At 40.4% G+C, this 26928-nt stretch overlaps 1 protein-coding gene across 1 annotated transcript in view; it reads right to left on the reverse strand.

Moving 5' to 3' along the window:
- The window catches only part of LOC124776891, a 330314-nt gene that overhangs the window by 51217 nt on the left and 252169 nt on the right, over positions 1-26928 (reverse strand). The window lies entirely within an intron of this gene.

Genomic DNA, 26928 nt, shown 5'->3' on the forward strand with positions numbered 1-26928 from the left:
CTGTGCTTTTGTAATTCATAGTCAAAATGTACTTTCAACAAAAGTGTATGAATCCTGCACAATGTCCTGTTACATAATACACTTTATATGACTGCTGCTTAATCAAAGAATCAGTTTATATGTGAATGTGGGGTAAGTAGAAAGTGCATCCTATATTTTAAGACTACTGTGTGCTATGAGCAAGAAAGACCTCAAATGGAGCGTTTAATATTATGGGTGGTTTGAAAGCATGGTCGGTGAAAAAGGGAATGATACTTTAACTGCCAAAAGTGCATGTAATGGCCTCGTGTGAATCACACATTCAAGTGGACTGGGAAGTGAATCTATACCACTTAATGGGTAGTGATGTGTGTCAACAGTTTCATTGGAAAATTCTTCATCATAATGCTTTAATCATTCACTTTGTCCACTGCACAAGATCTTTTCAGAGACAACAGCTTCTGCTTACAATAATATGGGACAAACTACTGTCAACATTCTAGGATGTACTTGGATGATAGTCTAACTGAAATACCTCGAACTTTACTATATGAGAGATAAAGCTTTTGCTACCTTCGGAATTTTGAAGGAAGCAATCAACTGGCAATGGAAATGACATTCCATTGATATTTTCTGCAGGTGGCCACCAGTGCGGGAGTGTCCAAGGTACTCACCAATAATATGGTGTTCCATCCAGCCTAGTGTAAAGGTTTAGTGAGTTCTGGGAACTGTCACAAGATGAAAGCCAGGAACTGTGAAATTTCCAACCACTGCAAAATTAACAAGGTCAAGAGAAATGAAACACAGGAATGACCAGGATATGGGCAAGAGATGGTGTTTTTAAAGTTTTGCAGAGAAGGAGAACTTCTACATCAATCCAAGAAGAGTGTTATAAACAATTCTGAGGCAGCTAAGTTAGTGGTTTTGTGGTAGGGAGTTAGAAAGAAGTTATTACACAAGGATGGGGAAAAACTATAGAGAGAATAAAGAGGTACTTGAACCACAGGCTGAAAGTGGCACTTTTCAAATGTGGACACAGGCAGCAAGAGAAATAGGATGGTGGAGGAATGGTGAAACAGAGCAGCTGTGGTAGCATGGAATTACTGCAACACTGTAGTGTAGGCAGGGATGTAGTAATAGAGAACTGAAAATCAAAATTTTCAGTCAAAAACTGGAGAGAGAAGTGCTACCATTTAAATAAATTTCTAGAGCTGGGGTGGCATTCACAAGTGCGCTACAAACTTGATACAGTTTAAAGTTGACTTAGAAGATAATACATGAAGTACCAATTGTGCCCGTAATGTGTATGGTAGGACATGAGAGTAGGGAGTATTGATTTATACAAGATATTCATATTTGTACTGTCATGATTGGGTTGCAAATAGCAACCATAGAAACTTGTACATTAAAGACATGGTAAAATGGCATCCATGAGATGTGACCTCCACCAGCAAAAGATTTCAAATTACAATATTGGAGTTTTGAGCTGATTTCCGTGCTTGCAGAAAAATAATAATGAATTAAGGATGGGTCCGTCTTTTTGCAAACACAAAAATTATTGTGTATCTTGAAGTTTTCCCGGCGTATTGATTGGTCCATCATATTTTGGGCTTGCAGCTGGATCACGTTGACATCTTGGCACGATATTTCGGCTAACAAACATGCAGCCATCTTCAGGTGAGTACGAGACTGAAGATTACTGGTGCGCGTCATTCTATATATACCGAAAATTGGCGCAGCGGTGCCTGCGCAGTGAAGAAGGCTAATACCGTGCCGCCTATCTAATTTGGCATGCTCTGCAGCAGAAGCTGGCCGCGCTATCTGTCGTAAAGCGCCTTCGCGCAGCTGAGGCGCGGTAGTCGAAAGTATAAAATCAATTTTCGTCAGCCGTCGCACTAGATGCAGACCCATGTCTCTGTGAAGCGATTAAAGAAATTACAGGATCCCATGCTTTATCCATCTGAAAGCCGCCGTCTCGATTAATAAGATCTTTTGCCAATCGTATCTCCACGGACTCCTTGATAATGGATTCCCAAAAAGATCTAGTTGTCGCTAAAATTTTTGTTCCACAATAATCCATGGAGTGTCCCGTCGAAATACGGTGCTCTGCTATGGCTGATTTGTTGGGCTGTAGTAGACGTGTGTGGCGCTCATGCTCCACGCATCTTTCCCGTACTGTGCGAGTAGTTTGGCCAATGTAGGATTTGCCACATTGACAAGGGATCTTATAAATACCCGCCTTCCTCAGACCCAGATTGTCCTTCACAGAGCCAAGCAAAACCGATATTTTCGTAGGTGGTCGGAAGATCACTTTAACACAATGCTTCTTTAAAATCCTTCCTATTTTAGAGGAGAGGTTACCCACGTACGGAAGAAATGCCCTGGACCTGACCACCTCTTTGTCTTCTTCTTCTTGTTTCTGTTTACATTTCTTCTTTGTTACAGCTGTGCAGATTTGGCGTGTAGAATATCCATTCTCCCTGAAGACGGATTGCAAATGTTCTAATTCTTTAGGAAGGCTGTCCTTATCAGATACCACATGTGCCCGGTGCACCAGAGTACGCAGCAAACCCATGGTTTGTGCAGGGTGGTGGCAGCTTGTCGCCTGCAAATACAGATCTGTGTGTGTGGGCTTCCGGTAGACGGAGTGCCCCAAAGATCCATCGGTTCTACGATTGACAAGGACATCCAGAAACGGCAGACATCTATCTTTTTCGACCTCCATGGTAAACTAAATATTCTTGTGAATGGAATTCAGATGTTTTAAGAATCCTGCCAGTTTTTCTTCTCCATGGGGCCAAACTACAAATGTGTCATCCACGTAACGCCAGAAGACTTTCGGTTTAAATTCAGCCGACTCGAGTGCCTTCTCCTCAAAGTCCTCCATAAAAAGGTTTGCTGCCAGAGGGGACAAAGGACTGCCCATGGCAACACCGTCAACTTGTTCAAAATATTCATTATTGAATAAGAAATAAGTTGAGGACGGGCAATGATGAAATAATGCTGTTATGTCGGCTTTGAACCTTCTGCTAATGAGTACCAGTGAATCCAATAGTGGAACCTTATTTAAGTAGTTCTAAGTTCTAGGGGACTGATGACCTCAGATGTTAAGTCCCATAGTGCTCAGAGCCATTTTTTGAACCTTAGTAAATAAAGAGACGACATCAAAACTCAGTAATAAGTCATAATTGTGCAGTTGGAGCGACTTCAGTCTACTAATAAAATCGGCGGAATTACGAATGTGATGTGGACACTTGCCCACATAAGGTCTCAGTAACAAAGACAGATGTTGTGCTAGGTCATAGGTTGGCGCACCGATATTATTAACAATAGGGCGTAATGGTAGTCCCTCTTTATGAATTTTCGGAAGACCATAAAGCCTCGGTGGAACAGAGCTATGCGGTTTCAGTCTTTTAATGACTTCAGGTGGAAGCGTAGAAGAGTTTAACAAAATTGTTGAGCGACCGCTACGGTCGCAGGTTCGAATCCTGCCTCGGGCATGGATGTGTGTGATGTCCTTAGGTTAGTTAGGTTTAATTAGTTCTAAGTTCTAGGCGACTGATGACCTCAGAAGTTAAGTCGCATAGTCCTCAGAGCCATTTGAACAAAACTGTTGATTTTATTTCTACTCTGCTCGTCGGATCCTTGGCGATCTTCTGGTATGTGGATTCACCAAGGAGGCTATAAATCTTCTCGTAGATGTTTCATGGCAAAAGTACCATCGCATTGCCCTTGTCCGCTCGGAGAACCACAGAGTGGGGATCTTCACGTAGTTTGCGAAGTGCAGCCCTTTCGCTAGAAGAAATGTTGTTCTTCAGAGGAGTCGCATTCTTAAGTGCACGGCATGTTTCACGTCTGATTTCTTCAGCTGCGTCGCTGGGAAGGGGTCTAACAGCTTCTTCAATAGCACTTATGAAATCCGTGAAAGGTGGAGTCTTAGGTGTAGGAGCGAAGTTAAGTCCTTTTCCGAGTACAGACAGCGTCGCATTGTCCAAAACTCTATCCGTGAAATTAACCACGGAGCGTCGAAAAGTGCCTTCTTGCGGCGATGCTGTCGATAGACGTGCAAACTTCGATGACTGCCTAGAAGATGACTTGTTGTGAGCCCAGTCCGCTTTGGCCCAAGTGACTCCGCCAACCCACTCCCAGGTGAAAGAAGGAAGACTGGATGCTATTTCCAAATGAAGGTGATACCGTTGTCTTGAAATCAGATCCAGTTCACGGCGAGTGAAGCAAATCCTCTCCTTTACTAGAGCCAGGCTAGCCTTCTGAATTATATTCCTGGTGGCGGCGGTCTTGATGAAATGTGTCACTTTGGCAAACTTAGGGATAAAGCCATTGTCCCGACACTTCAATAAAAAACACAGAGAGCTAAGTAATCTTGCTCATTTGTTGCGTAACTTATCCAAACTCTGGACGTGTGCTACCATCTCCTCCCCGTAAAGGTGTCTGATTGCGCAAATGTAAGTACACCACTACGCATGCGCGGCCCGCTTCTGCTGCAGAGTGCGCCAAATTAGATAGGGGGCGCGGTATTAGCCTTCTTCACTGCGCAGGCGCCGCCGCGCCAATTTTCGGTATATATAGAACGACACGCACCAGTAATCTTCAGTCTCGTACTCACCTGAAGATGGCTGCATGTTTGTTAGCCGAAATATCGTGCCAAGATGTCAACGTGATCCGGCTGCAAGCCCGAAATATGATGGACCACAGAAATTATTGTTCAGCTTCAGCATCGAAACATGTTTCACCACAGTTACAAATACTCAGTTTTTATTATTATTTTACTTTTATTTTACATTGTGCGTGTCCTGTGACTGCCAACCAAAGAGACATACATTTGTGCAGTGTAATGTATCTCCAAGGCAGAGCAACAGAGCAGGACACAGTGTTTACAAATGCGCAGGAGAAAACATTCAGTTCAACTACACAAAAACATGTTTGGTACATAAAAACAAATTTGTTACATCTAATGACCAGCAAAATACTACAATGATGACATGGTTTACTAATTTATACCTGTTCCTGATTTTGGTTGGCAGTCACAGGGCACACATAACATAAAATAAAAGGAAAACTATATAAAAAAAAAAGGCCACTGAGAATGCCATAACTGTGGTGAAACATGTTTGGGTTTTAAAAGAAAACAATAAATTGTGTACCTGCAAAAAGATGGACCCATCCTTAATTCATTATTATGACTTCAGATTAGTTTCGCATTCTGGTTTCTGGGAGGCAACTGCCAAGGGAGAGGTGATCTCAAAATTAACTGTGTAGTAATGACTGCAAACCATCTGCACTGTTTGAACATCCATGTGTCAGCTTAAACACAGTGCCATTCTGCCATAGCAGACACTACCACTTCTGCCCCCTCAGATTGCCAACCCATGCTGTGCAATTTCATCTTGCCCCATTTCCTCCACTTTCACCACTGAAAAACCACCTGTAATGGCAGGCACCAGACTGCAGTAACTACAGTCCTCCTTGGTTCAGTATTTGCTTGAGGTGTTGTGTACAAGTGATATGTGCAAACAGACATGCTCATATCATTATTTCCTCCAGTACCTTTTAAACTATTGTAACCAGAATGAGAAAATGAATAGTGCAGTGCCATATTTAAAATCTGTTAATTCTGAATATCTAACATCGCACAAAAATGTGAAATTAAGGCCTGCAAGGGATCATCACCAATACTAAACATTACACAGGATGCAAAGAGCTGACAGAACCAGTATAAAAGGGACTTCAAATAGGCATACTGTATGTTTAAAAAAAAGTGTGCATTTGTGAATGTGAATTAAGGAACTCACTTTTTCTGTTACTCACACATCCTATTTGGAATCTGAGATGATGCAACAATATTGCATGGGTTGAAGAGTGTGTGCCTGATTTACAGTGGCTTCATGAAAAGTGTCACAAGCATGTAAATAGCATGTTCAGTTGAGCCTCATTTGAAGCCATGAATTTAAAAATATCTTTAAGCCAAGCATATACAGATTCGATAGGGACTCACTTTCTAAGATCTTTAACAGCCTTAAATACTGTGATTTCCATTAACTGGCTTTAAGGAGGTATGCTGAAACTGATAGTTCAGATAAAACAGGTTTTCATAGGTCCAATAAAATACATCCCTGAAATGAAAACACTACTAAAATCTAAACCAGCTTCATTTCTTAAATGGACCTCCAAGACAACATAAAACTAATAACATCAATTTCTGATAGAAATTAGAAGATAGAGAATTTTACAGGAAATTAAAATCGGATTGTTTATACCAGTTATGCCTGATGGAACTACTGGCTAGGTAGATGAGTTAAACATGTAACAATACTGACATACTGCAACACAGAAAGCTGCCCTTTTGAAGGATTTTAGGGATTTCTTTTATCTAGTGGCCAAATGCCAATCTACTGTCACATGTATAATACATGAGCTTAATAAATTATTGAAAGACAAGAGTAAACTGATTGATTCCAGAACACAGTCGACAGTAACTATACCCAAGACAGCCTGCAATATATTTCTCACTCAAGTGAACCAACACTTTTACTTCACATAGTATGTCTCTTTACTGATGAGAGAATTCAATTTTAATAAATTTAATGCCATGTTTTAATGGGGACTTCTGCAGACAGAGGTTTCGGTAATGTATGTGAGGGAAGACTGCATAAAGCTTGGTGAAGCTGTAAATTGAATTCATTGTCTTCAAAAAAATAATCTTTCTTCCACTTTTTATGATGTACTAAAAGTTTGGAAAATATCTACAACGTTTCCTTTAACAATAAGTGGACCTAAACTCTGTGCCTCTGTTAGGTACAGTCGTAAGGTGTGGGTGGGGGGTGGGGGGAAGACAAAAGTAAAGGAGGGGAAACAGACTAAAAGACTAGCAGGAGCTTTCATGGAATAGAAGGCTGTGTAGTGCTTCAGTGGGAGCAGAGAAGGGGATAGGTAAGTGAGGGACAGGGATTAGTGATGGTTGAGGCCAGGGAGATTATAGGAAAGTGGGATATATGTATTGTAGGAAGAGTTCCCAACTTTGTGATTCAACCTTGCTACTCCTTGTTCTTCAGCTATCTATCCCCTTCCCTGCTTCCACTCCAGCACTACATAGTCTTATATTCCACCAATGCAACCACTAGTCTTTTTCTCCTCCTCTACTTCTCTCCTTTTCTATTCTCCCCCCCCCCCCCCCCCCCCAAACCTCATGATTGCACCCAGTAGCCATACTCTTTCCCCACCATGTCCTCCATGTCCCAAAAACAGAGTAAACCTTCCCCCACCCCTACACTGCTATCCCTCTTCTTCCCTGCACCAGCCCTTACCCCCACCACCCATAGATTGCTTCTCCCATCTGGCGAAGTTGCTGTACTCTGTATGGCTTTAGCAGCCCATGTCAGTTGTGCTTTTGTGACTGTGTGCATGTTTTTTACTTTAGAAGAAGGCAATTAGGCTGAAAACTGAAATGTGTAGCACTTTTTGTTGTGCCTGTCTGCAACTCTGTATCTCTTCTATATGGTGAGTAGTAATCTACTTTTTTCATAATATTGCCATTATTGTATCCTGGATTTTTACATTGTTCAACAATTGAGTGTGCTAATTATGGCAACAAAAGAAAAAAGCTAATTCCAGCATGTAACAAAACAGATGTTACCAAATATGCTGTGAGGAGGGATAACCATATGGAGTTCATCTACAAGCAGAAAATGTATATAAATATCTGTACAGCCTCCTCCCACCCTATGTACAAATTGCATGAGCTACCACTTATCTAATGAACCAGAAAATTGTTAAATGGTAATAGGAATCAATATGAACAGGAAGATAGTTACAGTTACATTTCAGCAACTTGATTATTCTTATCAGGACTTACACAAAGCCAACACCAACAGCTATATCTCAGGTTTACATGCCTCTGTCATAAACAGAGAGATAACTGAACAGGCAATTCAATATTTAAACAGAGAGGAAAACCCAATAATCATGAGGGATTGGAATGCTATACAAGGGGAAGGTTAAAAGGAAGGATTGTAAGAGAATATGGGCTCAGCAGCAAGAATAAGAGGTGAGAGACTCTTTGAATTTTGAAATTAAGTTCAGCTAGTTCACGGTTTGAACATTACAAGAGGAGGAGGTATACTCGGAAAACGCTGAGAGACACAGTTTCATTAATCCATTGTGAGACAGAGACTCCATATTATGATATTGGTTAGCAAAGATTACCCAGGAGTACACAGATTCAAATCATAATTTAGTAATGATGAAGAGAAGATTGAAGTTTGAAAATTTAGGTAGTTTAGTCAAAGAGGAGTGGATAGATCTAAGAAGGCATGTCACAAAAAAGTTTGAAAGATACCTGTAAGTACAAGAAAGGTAGCTACAAAGAAAATGTAGATAACAGAACAAATACTAAAATTGATCAAGGAAGTGTAAAAATTTTGAGGAAAAGACAGGTATATGGCAATATAAGTCACTTATAAATAAAATCAATATAAAATGTATGAAGGTAAAGTGATATGACTAAAGAACAAAGGTGAAGAAATTGGAAAAGAAAGGGTCATCAGGGCAGGTTCAGCATACAAAACAGTGCAAATAACTTTCAGAATATCTGAAAGAAGAAGCATCAACATTAAAAATGCAAAATAAATGTCACTGTTGAATGCAAAGGAGAGAGCTCTTAGTACAATGGAAACCTCTGTGAGGGCGAGGAACAATCTGCTAATCTAACGGAATAGAAAATTAGTTTCAATTTCAGAAGGCAGATGGGACAGATAACATTCAATGAGAATTTCTAAAATTATTATTCAAATTAATGTGCAGAATCTGTGGAATGGAGACATGCTATCAGATTTCGTCCACAACATCCCGAAGTGGAGAAATGAGAAAATTACTGTACAATCAGTTTGATAGCTCACACACCCAAATGGCTGACCAGAATAATACAAAATAGAATGAAAAAGAAAATCAGAAGATCTGTTACATGATGACCACTCTGGCTTTAGGAAAGGAAAGGGGATCAAAGAGGCAGTTCTAAGATCACACTTGATAATGGACAGCAGACTAAAAAAATAAAAACTTCCATGGGGCTTGATGACTGAGAGAAAGTGTTTGTCAATGTAAAGTGATGAAAGATGTTTGAGCTCCAGAGAAAAATAAGTACACACAATAGAGAAATACAGAAAATGTAGGAAATTTACAAGAACCAAGAGGGAATAATAAGAATGGAAGAAACTTGAATAAAAAATAAAATATAAAAAAAAGCTGTAAGGCAGAGATGTCATCATCTCCTCTACTTTTGCACTTGGATATCAAGGAAACAATGAAGAAAATAAAATAAAAGCTCATAAGTAGGATTAAAATATCAAATGAAAGATAGAAATGATTAGGTTCCCTGATGAAATTGCTCATAAAAGTCAAGAAAAATTGAAGGACCTATTGAATGAAATGAACAGTCTAAAGAGTGCAGAACATGGATTCTAAGTCAACCAAAGGCAGTCAAACATTTTGAGGAGTACCAGACATAAGACTACCAACATCTTTAGTAGCAAAATTGAAAGTCACTTAATAGATTAAATGAAGGAATTCTGCTGCTTTGGAAGAAAACTGTAGTATGATAAATACAATGAGAAGGTCATAAGATGTATACAAGAAAAAGCAAAGAAAAGAAGCATTCTTCACCAAAATAAGGCTACTGGTATCTTAGGCCTTAATGTGAAAAAGGAATTTACGAGAATTTACATAAGGAGCATAGCATTTATGAAACGGGTTGGTAATGCTTGCAAGCTAGGCTGCCGTGCATAACTGGCACGATGTGCAGGTAGTATCAGAATGTGTTCCAGGGGTTATATGTGTGGATGAGTAGGGCTGAGCAGAGAAAGAAGAAAAGAGGGATGGATAGTGAGAGGGAGGAGGATGAGATGGGCAGAGAAAGGGGGAAGAGGAAGACAGTGAGATGGGAAGGGTGAGATCATCTAAGAGAGGGGATAGGGAGATGGACAAAGGCAGGGGGAGGAGAAGATGGTCAGAGAGATGGGGGATGAGATGGCCTGAGGGGAGGAGTATATTGAAAGAGAGGGGAAAGAGCTGATGGACATAGAGTGGAGGAGGAGGAGGAGGAGGAGGAGGAGGAGGAGGAGGAGGAGATGGAAAGAGATATGGTGAGGAAGAGAGGGACAATGTGATGGGGAAGGAAGGAGGTGGGGAGAAGGGTGGGGAGGAAGAAGATGGACAGAGAGAGTGGGAAGGAGATGGACAAAGAGAGGGGGAAGGTGATGGACAGACAGAGGGGCATGGAGGAGATGGACAGAGGTAAGGTAAGCAGGAGATGGTCAGATGGAGTAGGGGAGGGGCATGGATAAAGAGAAGGGACGGAGGAGATGGTCAGAGGGGGAGGAGGGGATGGACATAGTGGGGGGCAGAATGGACAAGAAAGAGGGGGAGGAGAATATGGTCAGAAAGGGGATGGTGGGGAAGAGACAGATAGAAAGAGGGGCAGGATGAGACAGATAGGGAGAGGGCGAGGAGGGGATAGGCAATGGGGGAGAAGAAGATGGGCAAGAGAGGGGATGATGAGATGGACAGAAAGAGGGGGAGATAGATATGACAGAGAAACAGGGAAGAGGAGATGGTCACTGATAGGGGGAAGGAGAAGATTGTCAGAGATAGGTGGGTGGAGGGGATGGACAGAGAGAGGGGTGGAGGAGACGGACAGAGAGAGGGGAGCAGTGAAGGTTAGATGGACAGAGAGAGAGGCAAGAGGAGATGGACAGACTGATGGACAGGAGGACTTGGATAGATGCAGAGGGCTGGGGAGGAGGAGATGGACCTAGAGAGCGGGAGGTGATGGACAAAGAAAAGCACGAGGAGGAGAAGGACAGTGAGAGAGTGGAGGAAGTGATGGACAGAGGAGGGGGGGGGGGCAGAATGAGTTGTACAGATAGAGAGGGCAGGAGGAGATGGAAAGAGATAGGGGAAGGAGGAGATGGACACAGAGAGGAGGGGAAAATGTGCGTGTGTGTGTGTGTGTGTGTGTGTGTGTGTGTGTGTGTGTGTGTGTGAGATCCTAAACCACAGAATAAATTTCAACCAAATTTGGTATACATGCTATTTATTTTATGGAAATAAATACTATGGATGAAAGAACCACTTCCTATAAGGGTGGGGTGAAGGTGAAAATGAGGTGACTTAGGAGATGGACAGAAAGAAGTATGAGGAAGAGATGGACTGCCAGAGGGGGTAGGAGGAGATGGACAAAGGGAAGAGAGACAATGAGATGGACAGACAGAGGGAGGAGGGAGATACAGTCAGACTGGGAAGAGAAATGAGATGGATATAGATGGTGGGAGGAGGAGATGGATGGAGAGAAGGAAGAGGAGGAGAAGGGAAGTGAGAGGGGGAAGAGGAGATGGGTAGAGATAGGGGAAGAAAGCAGATAGACAGAGAGAGGAGGGGGGAGGAGATGGAGAGAGGGAATGGGGAGGAGGAAGATGTGTATGAGGCATGCTGAAGGTGGAGAGGATTTTGAGGGTAGGTGAAAAGAAAGAGGGTGTGAAAAGGCAGGTGGAAGAGAGACATTTTGAAAAGAAGCAGGTGGATGAGGGGATCAATAAGTCATGAGGAAACTCCAGGTATTCAGCTAGATACTTAATGAAGTGTAAGAATACTGCATTCAAGATCTCAAATTTGTTGACTTCAGGTAAACTGCTTTATGTCTGTTAGATCATAATAATTCTGAATCTTAAAGAGAAATGCAACAAACAGTGACTCAGTTAAAATAGCAGATTCAGGAAAGTTATAGTTGTTTTTAAGTATTACTAACCTGAACTTGTAAAGAAATTGTCTCATAGTTCAGTGAGGACAAGTAAAAGAATTTAAATAATATTAATTTAGCTTGGGATTTTCTCATTTTTAAATTCCATGCATTTTGATATTCCTGAAGCAATGTGATGTAAAAGTTTTCAGTTGGGTCAAATTAAGGGATAGTCTCCATATAAAGATAAAAGCTTTTTTCCCTTCACCAGGGACAAATATATCATAAAAACCAAAAGAAATACAACAGTCATATGCATTCAATCTTATTCAATACACATAGTTTTCTCATAAGTAATACTTTATAATACTTTCTAAGTACAATTAAATAATTAGTACTAGAACAAGCTGGCAGCAATTTACGTGTTATCAGTCATCACAACATTTCACAGTATAACACTAATTGATATTTTCAATACTACTTAAACAAAAATCCTGAAAATCATAATGGCAGAAAAGAACAGAATTATTTCTTATTTACTGAATAAGAAATATAATACTGGGACACATTTACCACAGACTGTGGCATAAATAACCAACATGCCTCGTCAGATCAAACACACTCTGCATAAAGGCAAGTCAGTAAGTAGTTTTCCGATCCACAGTTTGACTGCACTGACTGATCAATGACATGCCTTAACTTCACTGTTATCCTTGTGTATTGACTGTTGTGTTGATTCAGATAATAGTTCTATTCATGGCAATTTCAGAGTATTTTATGAGTAACCCATTGACCATACCAGGCACGATGGTGGTACAATGGTTAACACAATGGACTTAAATTCAGGAGAATGACAGCTCAAATCCCTATCCACCATCCAGATTTACATTTCCCATGATTTCCTTAAATCACCAGAGCTAAATGCCAGGATAGTTGCCTTGCAAAGGGCACACCTGATCTCCTTTCCCATCTTTTCAAAAACTAAGCTTGTGTTCTGTTTCTAATGGTTGTGCTGCTGAAGGGATGTTAAACTCTAATCTTCCTTCCTTCCTTCCCAATGGCCATATGCACCAAGGAAAAAATGAGAGGAGTACTCTGTACTCTAAACGGACTGTGGAGATTACTCACAGAATGCAGCTGTTTCAGTGAAGAAAAAGTTTGTGAGTCGATAAATCACTCAAAAAGTGGACATGTTTCTGTCTGCACCAAGGCCATCCACTTCAGAAACAGACAGTAACATCAAGATGCTGAGATAATGATTCAAAATGATCACTGTACTAAAATTGAGAAGAATATCAGACACAATTTAGTGTCTGTGTCCACCTGAGAATTTCTAAAATATCTAAAATATCACAAAGTTTGTACTTGCTGGATACCATAGCAACTAACAGACAAACAGAAACAGAAACTTTTTGAAATGTCAAATTACCCGTGAACAGTGTAGGAAAAAGACACATTGCTACTTACTGTAAAGAAGACACATCAAGTTGCAGACAGGCACAATTAAAAGACACTTACATAGCTTTTGGTCACAGCCTTCATCAGTAAAAGAGACACACACCATTCAAATACACAAGTAAGCACACCTCATGCATACACAACCGCCAACTGCAGCATCTCAGGCCGCAGTGTAACTATCACGTGGGATTTTTGAAAATTACATGTGAGGTATTTTGAAGAGGAAGGTGAAGACTAGACAGTTACAAAGTAATCACAGGTGACACATGGTTCCATCACTATGAATCACAGAGTAAATGGTAGAGCACAATGTTCAAACATCCATCTACACCTACAACAAAAAAGTTCAAAAGTTGCATGATTTTCTACAGGGTGCTGATGACAGTGTTTTGCGATATGTGAGCTATATCATGATTTGTTACACTTATAAATGTCAAACTATGAATAGTAATAGCTACTGTAACTTACTGTGAGATCTGAAACCAAAATCAAAACGAAGCAGGAAGGTAAGATTTCAAAACATGTGGTTTTGCTTGAGGATAGTGCTTGCACTAAAACATCTGTGAAAAACAATTCATTGCACTTAAAATATTGTTTTTGAGCAGTTAGAACACCCACTGTGCCATCCTAACCTAGTTCCACCTGATTTGTAGCTTTTAGGTGGAATGAAGGAGCATGTGATGTAATACGACTTTTCATCGGATGATGAGGTTTTGCAGGTGGCATAAAATGGGTATGCATGATGCCACAAAGGTTCTTGCAGAATTGAATTAAGAAGCTTGACAAGAGGTGGACCAAGTGCACAGTACTTGGGGGAAATTATGTATAAAATAATGTTACTTTCAATATTGTTCCCAATAAAAAGTTTCTGTTCAATTTTTTTTTCATTTTTTGACTTGCTCTCATATGAAAAGGCTAATAAAAAGCAAAGACATGGGATTGCTGTTAAAAGTTAATTCTAGGTAACTGTGATCTAACAGGCTGAACTTGTAAAAGATCATAAATGCTAATACCAAATTGTTCACTGAGCTGTTAGTGTAGTTGAAGAAAAATGCCCCACATAGGAAGAGGACAGTTAATGGACACAGAAGCTTCACCAAATGTGGCCATTGCAATCCCTTACTGTGTATCTCCACAACATTTATGCCAAATTGAACTTTATGCCCATGACACAAACTCAATGAAAGATGGAAAATATGTATACTCAAAACAAGTACCAACCAGTGTCAATGATTAACATTACCCCCCCCCCCCCCTTTCCACAAACACATACACACACACTAAAAAGCAAAGCACAGTGAGATACGACAGCCGGCTTTCTACAGAATGCAAGTGTTATGCTATTTCTGTGAGAACTCTAACAAGGAAAAAGAAATGCTGTGATGAAAGAATAATCTACACCAGTTAATCTGGAATGTGTTTAACTTTCATGCACATTCAATGAGAGTGACTATGCTCCATACAACAAAACTGTATATTTTATGAAACCATCTATTAAAAACTAAATACTAATAAAAACAAAACTGAAACAGTGCTACATTTTTAGTATGCAAATCTATCTAGATTGTTGCAGTATGGTTTAATAGTCTGGGGAAATGCAATATTTCATACCAATCATTTAAAATTAAAAAATAACAAAAAAATATCAAAGAGACACCAACAGAGAAACTACAGGAGCATTTCTTAACAAATTTAAAACATGACTCATCCAGTGTTTAGAATGCATGTGTTATCTGAAATCACATAGGATTGAATTCACAGATACTAGAAGTAAGAATAATTCTCATAGAAAATATAAAGAAATACATAGCAAGGCCCTATTCAGAAAGATAAGCTGTACAAACTCAAACTGATCTTCAACATGTTGCCTCTAGAAATGGAGAAATAAAAACATTTGGGTGATTTAATAAAATAATTGAAAAGTATTCTAATATCTTGGAGTTTATAAAGCATTTATAAATAGATAAATTATTCATTTTGGCACTGGTGTGTCACCTTGTTTAAGAATCTGTGTGGGTGGTTACTATGCCTTTCACATAAATAATATTCCTGCTTCTTCTCTGTTTTGAATTTTTCAGTTCAGCTGCATACACAAAAAGCTGTCAAAGAGAGCCTGGCATCGAGCAACAGTGGTTGTGTGAGTGATGTTAAATTGTTTAACACTCTTAATTTCACTTACACGATCATTATTTTCCTTTACAAAGCTCACTTTGAAAGCTTCTTGTGTACTGAACTGCAATGAAACAATCAAAACAGAGAAGTGGCAGCAGCATATGATTTACATGAAAAGCAACACACACACATCACACATATTCTTTAACAAAATGACAGACTCGTCAATGACAATAATTTATATACTGTATATTAGTTGTTCTTCATAGTTACTGGTTCTGAGGTCAAGCTGCACCAAAAGATACATTAAAATATACTTTTCAATAATTTATTAAAGAAGTTAAACTATCAGGAAGCATTTATAGTTTTCTCCAGACAAATTTAAACAATAAGAGTCAACATTTTTTAGAATTGTTCATAATGGATTTTCTTTGAAATGTTAGCTAGCTCCATGTACCAGAGGTTTTAAAGTGTGGTTTATATAGAGTACACTTCTTATGGGCTCTGGAAGACTCAGTTATCTGAGCCTAAGGGAATCATACCAACCTCCACATAATTTTCACAGTCCACTGCTTACAATGATGGGGAATCAACAAAGTGGCAGAACCTTCACTCCCAAATCCCCTTCTATGTATTGCTCTATCACACTTTGATCTGTCATTAATCATTGTTTACTAATAATGTTTTGATAGTGTTAAAGATATCTGTTTGTTTCTGGCATTGTCAATTCTTGCCACTGCAATAACAGCATATAAAATATGTCATTATTTCACAACAGTGCAGTAGAATAAAATAATAGAAGAGTCATAACCTCAAGCCTAGCAGATGGGCTCATTACTGTAAAGTGGGCCACTTACGGCCATATCCTGTCCCAGTGTTGCATAACGGTGCTCACCAGGCATCGCTGCCCACCTGCCAGTCAGCACCCAGATGGTTATTATAACCTGGGGCACTTTGTCACATGGCATATGTGACTTCTGCAGCAGCAGTATCACAACAAGCCCACTTTAGGGTGAATAAACACTGGCTGTCTAGGTTGGGCATGCATCCAAGTAGTCAGTCATTAAGTAGTCAACCATCATAGTGTCACCCTTGCCAGGATGTCACCACTGCTCTGCCATTATCCTGGCAGAACCACCTGCCAAGGGCTTACAGCCACCATTTGACAGGCCGAGGGTTGAACTGAGGCCAATGGGATGCTTGCCAGCCAGTCCTAGCCTGAGGTTTTGTTCCCTAGATATCTGCGCCAGTTGCATGTCACTACAGGGCAGAACTCAGTGTCGTGCAACTCAGCTGGTCATAACAGTCTGCCACATTGGCTCCGTTGATGCTCATGCCACATCCGATGCTGTCATCTGCCACAGCCATCAAATCCTCAGCAATGGCTCCACCATCTCCTCCAAAGGGAAAAGGAATGCTGTATCCTTGGCTGTCACCCATGTCATAGCCACAGACTGCATAGTGAGATTGCTTTGCCGTCTCCTCCTTAGGAAAGAGGAGTGAGGTATCCCTGGCTGGTACCTTACAATCCAGTCACCAACCACACAGCAGAGATGCAGGGATTGCCACCCCACTAAGGCACAACCAACTCAACTGCAGCTCATCATGCCTTCAGCAAACACTCCTGTATCTGGTGGTACAACATTTGCCAAATACAGCACTGCTGTTATTGACACCAGCTCAGCTCCATGATCCATGTGATATGAGCACAATTTCCCAGTATTCCTCCACTGGACAGCTTTATTAGATGCCACCCAACAGCTCACAAGTCAATCTGCAAGTTCCATTTCAGTTCACAAGTTTGACATCAACATTCTATGAATTCTATTCATCAAGGTGCAGCAAGTGCTAGTCAGAACCAAGACACTGATAGTGTAGCAGATACAGACTTTGCCTAAGGCATTGTTTCCTTACTGTGACAGGCTGTACTCAACCGTACCTTCAAGAATTGTTATCAAGTAGTCCAGTTTCTCACCAGAACAGATGATCTTTCAGTTGCATTCTTTCAGAAACTGTTCACTTGTTATTCAGAAGCTAACGTTACTGTATCTTCTCTGTGTCAGTAATAAAGTTCTATTATTCTCAGTTATATCCTAACACAACTCTCTTATTGTTACGTTCATTGCCTACAATGGGATACTAAAGCTTACCGTTGGCCAAGAATGTTAACTACCTGAGGCTGTGTCATGTTTTAACCATGCTAAGCATAGCAGCAACTGGAGTCCAATTACAGTACTTCACTTCCGAGGTCTGTGGGTCGATCCTGCCTTGCAGCACTACCTGATGTATGCCCGAGTTGTACTATGGACTTCTGGTTGTAATAAAGGGATTACACAGGTTCCAAGCAGCTTTTGACTCACCGCCACTCACCATACTCCACCATAGTATAAGCTTACCCTCTACAACTTCAATGGATAGTGCAATGGTGGTTCAACATTTGCAGTAGCAAGGGGCAATACCAGCAAATAGCAGCATGTGCATTCTTCAACCACTCATGGGGTCCTGTTGCCTGTGGATTTGTTCTCTTACACCTGTCCTATTTTTTTTATTATGGCAGGTGTAGATCCAGTTGTGGTACCTGGGAAGGGCCCAAGGGATGAACCAATGACATCAGTTGTGTGACACAGTACCTACCAGGCCACATAGCCCCACGCATGGAATTACATAATGAGGTATGTTGAGTATATTGGCAAAGAAGGCATTATGCATGGCAGTGCCATGAGAATGCTGGGTTGAGATGTGGAAGACTGTGAGTAGTAGGGAAGCTTAGGCCATTGTAGGCAGTGTGCAATCAAGGGAATACGTGTTGTAAATAGTTTTGATGTGTGAATTATGTATTTAATAGTTCTCTGAGGCTGTGTGGTTGTAGACATGTGGTTTGATGTCCACAGAATGCCTGAGTCATGTGAGGAGTTTTTCTCTTCCTTCTGTTTCTGTGCTGCACTCCTTCTCCTATTCTTTAATGAGCTCAAGAAGCACGCTATGTTGGATGGGTCTCTCAGGGATGAGAGATGATGTTCAAAGTTTAAGTATCTGTTATCCAGAAATTATGATCAGAAAAGTGACTTTGTCAGAAATTTCTTTTTGTCAATAGTTTGTGATAAGCACTTGTTTCTGAATTTGTGTGCTTATTTTTCACACCTTAGTGATAACATGTAACAGGCCATCAGGATAGTGGGTCACGTGAAAAACAGAAGGTGGTACATTATTATGGCTAAGTACAGAGCTGAGGAGAGTGATACTGGAAGAGGATTCATAATATTAGTGAGAGTACTGCAGTAAGATTATGTCCAGATTCTCACATGCCTATTCCTATGAGACACTTTGACACAGCCACTGCCATAGACTTAAAGAGAGTTATGGACTCTTTAGTGAGACAGTTTGGACAGTGTTGCAGAGAGCAATGACTGCATCATTAAGCGTAACATAAGCATGTGTAGTGTAAGAATGATAACACATCTCTGGTATTTGTTTCACGACTAGTGCTACTTTTCAGGGACAACCAGTGACTGAAACCATATGATTGGTGGAGAGATTTCAAATGTGTCTGGGTATCTGCCTAAGCCAAGTTTCACAGATGGACTCTTATAGATGATATGGGCTAAAGATTAACCCAATGTGTCTGCAAAGAACTGCATAGAATTAACAAGTTCCAGGTACAGCAACCGGGATAATTTGATGGGCCAATTTTTTCAAAAAGGGAAAAGGAGTGTAATGACATGAGCCTAAGTAGATGATATCAATACTGTAAAGTGAGCCACTTATGGTAATAAGCTGACCCACTGTTGCATCATGGTGCACATTATGTGTCACCGTCCACCTACTGTTCAGTGCCCACAATGTTACCATAACCAGGGGCTCTTGGGCATGCAGCTATTGGACTTCTGCAGCTGCAATTAACAACAAACTCATTCTGCCACAAAGAAATACTGGTTGTTCAGCCAGGTGGGGCATGCACTGAAACAGGCAGTCACTGACTGGTCAACTATTATAATGTCGGCTTCTGCCATGAGGTCACTGCCTCTTCGATGTCTTCCTTACAGGACTAACAGCCAGGGGAGTTGAAATGAGGCCCTACAGTCACAAAGTCACTGGGGTGGTTACCAGAACCAGTAGCCAGCTGCCAGTCTGGAGTTGTTCTCTGGAAGTCCGTGTGTGTTATAGCTTCTTGCACTCAGTGGGCCATGTCAGCCTGCTGCATCAGGCCTAACATCTCTCAGCCTGGGCCGGGAGCATTGACTATGCAAGGTCACACCAGCATGTCTCTGCCATCGTCAGTGGATTGAGGCTCATCTTCCAGCATCACCTGACGCTGTCTTGAGTTGCAAGGTTCTATGAGTAACAAAGGGATTATACAGCTTCCAATTGGTTCTTGACTCCCCCCCCCCCCCCCCACACCCACTAACCTCCACCAGCCATACCCTCACCCTCTGCAGAAGAAATAAATACACAATACATGTGACATCGCCTTCAGTTGCTAGGGAATTCCTTTGCTTGATCAAGTGATTTATTCACAAGTTCTTTCTTATTACTTCAGGTGCGTTCTGACAGTGTTAGTAATAAGTACATTAAATAGAAACATATTCTGAGTCAACTGAAAGGGACAATGAAATTGGTATGACTTCACAGCACTCAAAAATTTGACCAATTGGTAACAGATTTGAAGCTTTCCCTAGTGATGAAACCATAAGACGAACAACAATTCTTTTGTAGATATAACAAGAAATCACACAGTGAAAATGCATGTAATATAGGAATTTTTGTGCTGTTGTGGCAACCATTGAAAGGTCCACTCCTGGAAGTTTATGCTGCTCTCCAAGGAAACTCATGCTGCTGAGGCAATGTGTACATGATGCTTATACTACTCTCAATGGAAACATGTGTCATCAAGACAAGAGATACATCACCAGTTGTGTGTTGCCCTTTGGAGCAGTTATCCGCAGTGCTACCACTGCCTATGAAGGCAAGTTTTGTTATGAGGAATGCCACAGTTGATTTACAGTTTATTGCTTGCAAAACACGTACAGTCAAACTTTTAGTACTGTACAAACCATTTTCAACAGTACAATGCCATTTACTAATGAAGAGTGGTTGAAGTGCTCTTAATTTATGGTCAAAGTCATAAATATGCATAAAGAACAGCAAAATTGTATGCAGTCAGTCCCCAGGTGGAGGGTGTCCAACTTGTCGCACCTTCATTAAGACTTCACAAGGTTGGCATTATTCTTATATTTCTTGCTTCGCAAAAATATATATGAAGGAAGATTGCTACAAAGCAGTGGTTTTTGCTTCTGCAATGAATCAGCAGCCAATCCTCATCAAAAACAAAGAGACATTGGTATCATACAATGATGCATTCTGCATATCCTTTGTGGAAACCAACATCACTGTTCCTTATTACTCTACATCAAGAACTACATGGCAGTGATTTTATTATTTTTTTTGAAACAGCCATTGTGTTCTCCAGTACGTCAGTAATTTTGTGGAGAAAGTATTGTTTACAGGTAATGCCATGTTCCCAAGGTCAATCTGGGAAACATGCACAAGTCAATGGAAAACCCACACTGGCTACAACAGTTGTTCAGTCAATAAGAGTTGAGCTTGAACATCTGGTGTAGCGTAATCAGGTAGCACTTGGTCAGCCCTAATTTCATTGATCATATGTTGAATGAGGAAAAGTACACACATTTTTTTGACAAATAGTTCACCCTTGCTATTATAAATAAGCTCTTGATACCTTGTCAAATGATATAGTTCCAACATGATTGCTTTCCTGTCCATAATTCTGCAGTAGCAAGAAACACATTGAACAACATTGTTTCAAACCAGTGGTTGGGAAGAGGCAGTCCTATTCAGTGGCATACAGGAAGGTTCCAATGGCTGTGGAGGACATGTGAGAGCAAATTACTGCTGCATGTAAAGTGATTGCTCCAGATATGTTGACGGCAGGGAGTTCATCAGTGTTGCAGTATGTATAAAAATGTTGTGAGGCAAATGATTCTCACTTTGAACAAACTCTTTAAACAATTCACCAACAAAAATGTGATGGCACATAATAATGTCTTCATTGTTCTCTGTTCAGTCTATGGTTTCATTCACGTAATATATAATTACTCTTTTTTTTTTTTTTTTTTTTTTTTTTTTTTTTAAAAAAAAGCAAAGTGCAAATATTATCCAGACAATTCTAAGTTTTCATCGGGTTACCTTCCATTCAGGAGGCTGTTGCATGCAGTGACTGTTATATTAACTTGTAAATAAAAGATTTCAGTTATCCATCATCCTTTTTAAATTTTTTATTGGTAGATCTAGATTTCAGCTAGAAACTAGCCATTTTCAATGCACTATTATTTTTGATCTATGCATGTTATGCCTGTTAGTCGAGCTTCATCCACAGTTCATTGAATACTCAGTTTCTAGCTGAAATCTAGATCTGCCAATAAGAAATTTAATAAAAGGATGACTAATAGCTGAAATCTATTATTTACAAATTCTAAGTTTGTTACTCACAATCATACCTTTTCAATTACCAAATGTTCTTACATGTATATTATAATTTGTTGCACAATGTGGGGAATAAAAAAGTTAATTGTCTCTTCTTAATGCTGGCTAAATGACTTTCCAGTAATACAACATTTTCTTTGATATGAAACATATTTAAATCAAATCTAAAGTACAAGCACAATAATGCCTCTTAACCCACCAGTTCAAGCCACATTGGAGAGCAGCATATATTTATGGCAGCAACAAACGCACAAAAATCCCTATATTCATTGTATTTTTACTGCATAACATATTGTTACATCTACAAAAGAGTTATACTACTGCATTTGTCTCATTGCTACCTGTTGTTATGGTGGCAAAAAATAGCAAAGTTCCATTTAAAAATACTAGATTGATGTCTGTACCTCAGTTATTACTGAAGTTGTAAGAATGCATCATTGTTTGTTTCTTGAGCCCCCGATTACTGTTTGTCCAGGTCAATGGTAGTCAAACTCTTTTATTAAAGAGCCAACACTGACATTGTGGGGTGGCATCTGGGGCCGCATATGTACCAATCTAGTTATTGATTGGTAACCCTCATAAATTAGCATGGTATGAGCCCCTAATAGACTAGCTATAGTAAGGTCACAGTAAGTCGGCTGCCGGCCTCCAAGTACTGATCGTTAGAAGTTGACACCATTCAGAACATTTTGTGTCAACTATTTCCTGTTTCAGAATGCTGCCACCCTCAGAGACCCCAGAGCCATGACACTGCAATTGCCAGATGAAGTGTTGTTGTGTTGTATGAGCAATGATTAATCAATTAACAACACTAATTGTACTTATATTTAAATGCATTATGCAGTATGTGACACAATTATAAATATTTACTAAATGTTTCGAATGTCATTTTTCTTCTGTTCATTGCACTGGATTACAACAGCCTTAATTTAATTTCATATTCCATGCTACAAATATGTACCACATCTGCAGATGACCATCTCTATAAAGTGCATTCATGACTGCATGTTATTTACATCAGCAATTTACACTACAGCAGCAGACCAGTATGAGCCACAGAGTGCCATGAATTATCACTAATGAAAGATAAACAATAAAACATCCCCCCCTCTCACGTCCTCTAACCCCTTAGTGGTTATGCTACTTACCCACAGCACCTGTGGTAAGCGGCCAAATTTACTTAGCTCACAACCAAAGTCACCAACACCAGTTAAAACTAAGCACATCTTCAAATATTACTGTCTCTGTAAGTATTTTTATTTGTTACTGACTGTGAGCAGAAAACTACACTCTTAAGAAGCTCTTAACATTAGCTGACATTTTTGGATTTGGCTATTTGTTGCTAGATGCATAGTGTAATAAAATATGACCAAGAATTGGAGACCACATGAATACTTGATTTGGACTGCATGTGGGCTGTGGACTGCAGTTTGATGACTACTGGTCTAGATGAAAATAAATTATAAATGTCTCTAATGAGTCAAAAGTAATTTGAGGTGAAAAAGTTAGGTGACTCATCCTATGTGGGGCTAAGTACTTGTGGTAAATCTCATTTTATATTTTCATCATAGATCTGAAATACCCAATGAAACCTCTGGCAGAAAGCTATTGAGATGACATATCTGTTTACTACTTGTTTTGCATGTAAAATACATCACTGGGGATTGAGTCCTCAAAATGCATCTTGAAAAATAAAAATGTTCTGACACCTTACAGAGACCTTTTTTGCCATTTTCTGCAATTTTTATTTGGATTCCAATCTCTGTTGCTTTCAGGTATCTGCATTCCTTAAAATAATGTGGTGTGATTACAGTAAGCTAACAGCATGCTTTGACATCCATTTCAGTGTTCCCTTTAGTGCCAATTACAAAATTATTGCACCTGTCTCATACTTCGAATCTATAAGCGACGAAATCTTTTTGCTGACAATGCGGGGTGAAAAAAAAAAACATATACTTTGTTTCATGTCCCTGCCCTACAAACAATAAAATCAGATAAATTCTGGAATTTTTACAGCCTTAGGTTCTGCAAGTAAATGACCTCCTCTGATGCATGTTCACTCACTATTTATATTATACATGTTTTGAATGTATGTGCTTGTTAAAACTGGCCCTATGACTTAGTGCAAGCAAGTATCTTGGGTCATCTTTGTACATCGGAAGGCAAAATTAAAAAAAAGAAAAAGATTATTCGCTTTACTACATAATAGTAGGTTTCTCACAGTCTATCAAGAATTAACTTCACCAGAACATAATTACCCTTAAGACATGCTCAGTAGTGCTACTGAAACACATTAAAGTTCTTCATTGAAACTACCAATGTTCTCCATCACCTTTGCTGTTCACAGTAGTCACCATTCTGCCCACCCCTTTCTTTTCCTTTTTCTTTCTCTCCACACACACACACACACACACACACACACACACACACACACACACACATTCTGCTGCAATGTTTATCTTGATTTTCTGTCTGCTGCAATGTTTATCTTGATTGTCTACCTTTTCCACAGTTATTTATTTCCTGACCATTGTGACAGTTGTTTTCATGTTTTTCTTTTCCCAAGTGAGCCATATGGTTTTCACTGTGTACTGTGCCTAGAATATGCGTCGGACCATTTGGTACCAGTTGTTCATTTCTCACATTGAAAAGTCCTTAAAGTCACAATTGCTGCTCTGAAGGTGTCTCAGTTTTGCATGTCTTCTGGTTGTATATCCATTTCCTCTAAATCATTTTTGTTATTTATGAATCAGTGTGTTCTTATATATTGTTTTGATGTTTAAGATGTATTTCATCAATTTTGAATCAATTATTCTTCTTGTATTGCCACAAAACTTAATTCTATGTTTGCATATCGTATCCTTTTTTTCCTCTCGTACTGATTGACTAGGATGATGTAACAACTTCAGTTCAGATAAACACACTGCTTTAATGACTGTTTCCCTTGAACCCCTTTTTCATAAATAATCTGTGTTATTTAGAAAGCTGTGTCCATTTTTCTGGCTCTTGCTTTATGGGCTTCTTTATCTAGCCCATTGGCTGTAATCCATCTGCTCATACATTTTAAAGCTATTCACATGTTTCATTCTTCCATGTCTACTACTAAACTGGTTTGTAGTGTCTGTGATATTTGACATTACTTCTAGGTTTTTTTTTTTTTTTTTTTTTTTTTTTTTTTACAAAAAAACCTGCCAGCTTGTCTTGTTCATCTACTTCTTTCAGTACATTAATTTGTTGTTCTGTTGTTATTGTTGTACCATTGTCTATATTCACCCCATTCTTAATAGTGAATAGTTTCTGAAGTTTTGTTCTTTGCGCCATCCTTGTATTATTTTTTCCAATACACATCTGAACAAGAAACTGGTGTCCATCTCCATGTCAAATTCCTGCTATACTTCTAGAGGTCCTGTTCTTCCTTCCCACTACCTCTTTGACTCTTTCATTCCACAAAGGTCATCTCCTGCCATTTTCTGCCACTTGTCCTTCCACATACAGCTACTGCAACTTCTACTATAGCACTTTTCATTGTTCTCCTCTTCTCACGTTTTTTGTTCATCATTTGGTAATCTTTTCCTTATAACCTCCTCACCCATCTGGGACATCCATCCTCACTTCTAAGCTGGAGAAGTGTCCTCCTCTCACTTGTAAGGGGTCCCTTGGGTCCCTCCCTTCCCAGGTTTCCACCAGTGGCAAAGATTACCCCACGAGTGGCTGAAGTGCCCACCAACAGCTGGTTGTAGGGCTTCATGATCCTCCTCCATCCCAGAGACTGAATCAGTGAAGCCATCCTAGCCAGTGAAACCCAAGGAGCAGCGACAAAAGTCCGAGAAGAAGACCTCTAAGACCAAAGAACTTGTGGTGGCACCTACCCCACCGCTCCCTACAGGCTCTGCGTCTGAGGATGAGGTGGAGGTTCTGGCATCCGCTGAGGACCTAGATCTTGCCGGACCCTCAGACACAATGGATGTCGATCACACATGTCCTCAGTCTGTGGCAGCAAGTGACCCAGTGGCATAATCTGCCTCCTCGGTCCCTTCACACCTTTTTTGGCCATGGACAATGTCATTCTCCAGTGGAATTGCAGTGGTTTTTTCCACCACCTTGCTGAGATCCGACAACTTCTGAGCCTTCACCCTTTTTTCTGCATTGCTCTCCATGAAACTTGGTTTCCAGCGATGTGAACCACCGCCCTCTGTGACTATCGTGGTTATTATAAGAACTGGGCAGCTTATGAGAGGGTATCTGGTGGCGTCTGCATCTACATCCTTAACTCTCTTTACAGTGAGTGTATACCTCTTAAAACACCTTTTGGGGCTGTCACTATTTGAGTGTGGGCGCCTCAGGCTGTTACTGTCTGCAGTATCTGTCTTCCACTGGATGGTGATATCCCACAGCATGTGTTAGCTGTGCTGATAGACCAACTGCTGCCACCTTTTTTGTTATTGGGCGATTTTAACGCCCATAACCCTTTGTGGGGTGGCTTGGTGACAACAGACCGAGGCACTGTCGTTGAGCAAGTGTTGGCACAGCTTGACCTGGAACTCTTAAATAATGGTGCCTCCACACATTTCAGTGTGGCACATGGCACGTACTCAGCCATCGACCTTTCGGTCTGCAGCCCTAGCCTTCTACCATCTGTCCAATGGAGTGTACATGATGACTTGTGTGGTAGTGACCACTTTCCGATCTTTCTGTCATCCAGATTGGCTATGAATAAGGCTGACTGGGACTTGTTTACCTCCACTGCAGTATTGAGCCTCTTTCTAATGATGCCATTGATGTGGTGGTTCACACGATCACCACCGGCATCATTTCTGCTGCAAAATCTGCAATTCCCTGTGCTTCTGGGTCCCCTTGACAGAGGACTGTACCTTGGTGATCACCCGAGATCGCTGAGGTGATTAAAGATCGCAGGCAGGCCCTCCAACGTCATTAGTGGTACCTATCTTTGGAACACCTTATCACCTTTAAATGGCTCCGTGCCCAAGCCTGCCATCTTATTCGCCGACGCAGGCAGGAGTACTGGGAAAGGTATGTCTCCACCACTGGCCTCCGTACTTCTCCATCGCAGCTTTGGGCGAAGATTAGGTGCCTCTATGGCTATCAGCCTCCCCCCATGAACCATGGAGGCT

This window comes from Schistocerca piceifrons, chromosome 2 (genome assembly GCF_021461385.2).
Source record: "Schistocerca piceifrons isolate TAMUIC-IGC-003096 chromosome 2, iqSchPice1.1, whole genome shotgun sequence".
In the NCBI taxonomy this organism is placed as follows: Eukaryota; Metazoa; Arthropoda; class Insecta; order Orthoptera; family Acrididae; genus Schistocerca; species Schistocerca piceifrons.